The sequence below is a fragment of the Branchiostoma belcheri genome, unplaced genomic scaffold, assembly GCF_001625305.1.
Source record: "Branchiostoma belcheri isolate BF01 breed outbred unplaced genomic scaffold, Haploidv18h27 scaffold35, whole genome shotgun sequence".
NCBI lineage: Eukaryota > Metazoa > Chordata > Leptocardii > Amphioxiformes > Branchiostomatidae > Branchiostoma > Branchiostoma belcheri.
Genome location: NW_017803965.1, coordinates 1,415,542 through 1,420,466, shown reverse-complemented (window position 1 = coordinate 1,420,466; position 4,925 = coordinate 1,415,542). Strand labels below are relative to the sequence as shown.

Sequence of the window (4,925 nt, the reverse complement as noted above, 5' to 3'; positions counted from 1 at the left end):
CAATTGCATACATCATAGCAGACATTTTATCATTATGTGTACCATGTAAATTGAGAATAAAGATTTGATTAGATGCTATTACATTATGTATAGAGAGAAACTCTCTGGTTCATCTTTGAAGTTGTCTTCTTTTTGGCATACTTTCACGAAGGCGCAATAGTTGCATTTGCTGCCCCATATACAAGCATATATCAGTCAAACATAGTAAAAATAATTAAAAAGTCATACATTGTAACTTGTAACATTGTAAATTGTAACGTACATCTCACTTGTCCCTGTACTAGGACACCTAAAACACAAATTTTTTGTTTGTTTTGAATTTCACAAATTTTCTGTCCCGAATCTACTATAATATCATAACAATGCTTCAGCAGCAGTGACTGTTGAAAGCTAATATGAGGTTTAGGTTGCAAAAATAATTATGTGACACAAATGGCAGTCAACAGGACAATTTTGCATGCAATAAAGTTATGAAGCAATGATAATGGTACCCAACTGGTACATTCTACTTCATTGAATACGTAAAAAAAGTATACTAGAAGAACTACAGTGTATATTGTACGATAATGCGAAAGGTTATATGGTAGTGTCCGTGCAGGCTTACTTGTGTTCCAAATAAGAGGCTTACAATTGTGATGAAAGGATAAACTGTGGATACAACACGCCAATGATGCATTAACAAGTGTCAACTTGAAAGGATATGCAAAACGCAGCGCAATATTCTGCCTCTAAATGCCATGCCACATCGGTAGTGTTCTCGCTGTCTGTCTGCAGCCAATGAGATACATTGTAGTTGTGCACAAGTTGACCTGTAGTTAACACAGCATTCAACATTTTTATTCCAAAAATGGTATATGATGTAAATATCAACAGTTGTTGTCATTATCTACATTTACAATACCATTAAAAATTTGGTCACTATGTTGGTATAACTACACCAAGACTTTTTACTACATGTTCTAGCCAATATGAATACTGTAAATCATGAAATGATTTTAATTTCCATGGCGACCTCACAAAAAGCTACCAACTCTAGCCACCATCACAAAATCATGGTGCTAGGAATATTTGTTTCCTTTGTATTAATACTGTACAAACTTAATGCATTTATGTGCTATGGGTAAAAGAAAGCTTACAGAATTTTCTTAAATGAGTAAGAAATAGTCAACCAAAACCTCCTGGCATATGCGGTACAGCATGTCTTCTCTCCACTTGGCTTCACTGTGCTACAAGAAAAATGAAAGGGTATTGTTTGTCTTTGGATGCCTACAAAATTGTGTATTTCCAGCACCGGGGACAGTTGTGTTGTGGATGGTGTTCAGCACCAAGAATGTGTGTTTACCTGTGTGTGGATGGTGTTCAGAACCAGGGACAGATATGTTTGTATGTGTATGGTGTTCAGCAATCAACACCAAGGACAGGTGTGTTTATCTGTGTGTGGATGGTGTTCAGCACCAAGGACAGGTGTGTTTACCTGTGTGTGGATGGTTTTCAGCACCAGAGACAGGTACGTTTGTGTATGGATGGTGTTAAGCACAAGGGACAGGTGTGTTTATCTGTGTGTGGATGGTGTTCATCACCAGGAACATTTATGTTTGTGGGTGGGTGGTGTTCAGCCCCAGCAAGGACAGGTGTGTTTACCTGTGTGTAGATGGTTATCAGCACCAGGGACAGGTACGTTTGTGTATGGATGGCATTCAGCACCAAGGACAGGTGTGTTTATCAGTGTGTGAATGGTTTTCAGCACCAGGAACATTTATGTTTGTGGGTGTGTGGGTGTGTGGATGGTGTTTAGCACCAAGGACAGGTGGTTTTACCTATGTGTTAATGGTATTCAGCGCCAGGAACAGGTATTTTTGTGCATAGTTTTCAGCACTAAGGAGAGGTGGGTTTACCTGAGGATGGTGTTCAGTACCAAGGACAGGTGTGTTTGTATGGTGATGTGTTCAGCACCAAGAACAGGTGTGTTTGTGTGTTGATAGTGTTTAGTATTTAGAAACTTGTGGCAAATATGTATAAAGCATGGTCTGACTCAGACCATGTAATGATCATCTAGGCTAGTGTAAATGGTGGCTCGAAAACATTTAACTGACTTATAAACTAAATATAAAGGCAAAGGATAAGAATGGCTGCACAAAATGGTTAACGTTACTATAACAAATAGCCATGCCTACCAAGTGTAACGGGCTGGGAGAAAGTGGTGCTAAATATTCTCTCATCTGGGAATCTCCTTCAAAAATGTCCGTCATTTTGCTGTTCAAAACCTGTCGAAACAAAGGAAATTTGAACAGCATCTAAAGATAAAGCTGTTTGAAGTATTTCAGGTTTACCTCCTAGCTTGAATACTAGAGAGGTTCACTAAATTCCTGCATATAAAGTGTTTGCAAATGCGCCATGTTAACCAATTTTCCCACCAACACCTGGTCACCGAGATTCATTTAATCATTATGACGTCCTACTTGGCCACTTTTTCACATATTTAATATCGCGTCAAATAGTACCAAAATCACATAACATTTCCTCAGTATTCAGTACTTAAGGCACGAAGAACGTATTCTCGAGTTCTCTGAGCAAAATAACTAAACTTCAGGTAAATTCATATCGTCAAACGAGAGGAACTCAAACTGCGTCAAATGTAAACAACAACAGAGTGCATTTAAAAATGTCCGTCGTGGTTTTCCTACAAATTATGAAAAATACCCCAAAGGACAGAAAATTACCACAGAATTTAAGGATAAACGTACGAAACAGTTGTCCAAATCTGTTGTGAACAAATTAGAGGTACTTTTACGCTAAAAACTTCGCCGAGAAATAGCAGAAAATTGCTCAACAAATTTATTATCTTACTTACGTCACACACGTCAAACCCGACTCGGCTGCTCAGTTGTCGCTTCTTGCCTGCACTTTTGTCGTCTTTTCGGTAAAATTACCGTAAAATGCCCCGTAATTTTTCATCCTGCCGGTTGAACAAGACCTTAACTGCATATTCTGACGAAAAATACACACAAAAATCTCAAAAATAATGTTTTTTAAACATTTTAAAACAGAGCGTCCAAATCCTCGTCGTAGAAGTTGAAAAGTCGCGCGCGTGGTTGGTAAAATGACGTCATACGGCCAGTGGAAAATTACTAAAGATAATTTCTAACAAATTTTGTTGTTTTTCGGATTTTATTACAATTTCTCGTTTGAGAATATATTTATCATGGGTTAGAAATATTGGCGTCTTTCTTGAATTATATTTTTTAAAAAGTTTTCGAAACTGGTATCTACCGGAGTTTGTTTTAGGTCCCACACCGGCGTTTTCAGTAACATTTACAGAGAAGTTGCTTTGAGTTTGAGTGCAATGCGGCTTCGCAACGGCTCGCGAATATTGTTAACCTCTCTGGCCGCTTTGGTGGAGACACTAGTAAACTTCATGTTACATATTCTAAAATCAAGAAGCATTTTGGTATGGAAGATTATCTCACATCAATTCATAATAAATCGTTCGCAACAAAATTGAGAATCAGCACGCATTGTCTTCAAATTGAAAAAGGTCGACACCACAACACACCAGCCACTCAGAGACTGTGTCCCACATGTAATGAGAGTATCGAACATGAATTTCACTTTGTTATGACTTGTCCCACCTATAGAAAAGATTAGAGTTTGCAATAATCTTTAATATTATCTGCATCCTACAGATTCATAATCTATGATCGATCATCTCTGTGACGTTGTATCCAAACATTTACAACAGTTACTATATACTATCTTTTCTAATCAGATGGACTAAATACATGTTGTATATTACTAATTGTCACTATATGATTTTGTAGTGCTTTAGGAATACTGAAATAACATTGAAATCTGGTAGCCTGGAATCATGTGAAGCATTCACAGATGGATTCCAGGCTAGCAATCTGGACCTACCAAATTGTGACATTTAGGCCACACCAATCTAATTTGTTGGTTCTCAGATTCGCCTCTTCGTTTTTTTCTGATTTGCAAAAAAAATAAAAATATGATTCTGGTTCTGAATCAACTGAAAAATGTTCATGTTTTGCCCCCAACAGTTGAGGATAGTCCTTTTCTTCCTAGTTACCCTCCATGTAAATGGGGGGTATTGTTTTTACTCCGTTTCATGTTTGGTCTGATATCTGAAGATCGGTGAGAAGGAACTGTATGATATTTGGCAGATTGATGGATGGGGCCTTGGAGATTGTGTAGGTTGACTTTGAGCACCTGGTGATTGACCTTGGTACTGCAGTTTAATTTTTTTATTTTATTGTTGGCACGTTATGGTCCGTGTGTGCGATGCTAAGGTAGCATGTAGTTGTGGTTACAATGGTTTAGTGATGTAAATTTGGGCCCCCTAGCTGTTTGCTTTGAACCGGAATTGCTATCTCAATGTCAGATTGTTTGCGTTGAATGATCTCAGAACCCGGTGGATGGTTGGCGATCATTTTTGGTATGTGGGTAGACGCTGATTGTCTTTGCGTTTTAGCGTGCATTAGCAGGTTGTTGTAGATTTGCATTGCTTATTTAAAAGGATTTTCACATTTTCACCCCTATTTCATAATAGGATGGTCTGTTTGACCCCAAATTGGTACAGAGTGTTTTTGTTTATACGTCCAGCTGGCAGGTCAGGCCAATCTATTTTTACCTCTAGACCGTCTGCAGGAAATATATCTTATCTTTAATTGGTCATTCAGCAGGGAACTGGGTCATCTGTGGTTTGTTAATATGTAACAATTGTGCTTGAGAGGTCATTGACCTCAAACAAACCATGGTAACAAGACACTAAACGCCTGCACATGACAGCTTGGGCAACCCTTCCAATACGAAGTGCCACAACAAAATTCTTAAAGGATAGACATCTATAGACATCTATCATTCTGCTGATAAAAACAAAGTTTGACTCATAATATCTCTATTAAAATACA

General features: G+C 38.0%; 1 long non-coding RNA gene across 1 annotated transcript in view; it reads right to left on the bottom strand.

Annotated features, from left to right (window-relative positions):
• Positions 1–313: 313 nt before the first annotated feature.
• Positions 314–4,925, bottom strand: part of LOC109475773 — a 5,861-nt gene continuing 1,249 nt past the window's right edge. Inside the window, exons 2-3 of the long non-coding RNA XR_002140566.1 lie at positions 1,170–1,226; positions 314–809 (exon numbers count right to left, since the gene is read on the bottom strand). This is a non-coding gene — a long non-coding RNA (uncharacterized LOC109475773). The remainder of the gene's footprint in view (positions 810–1,169; positions 1,227–4,925) is intronic.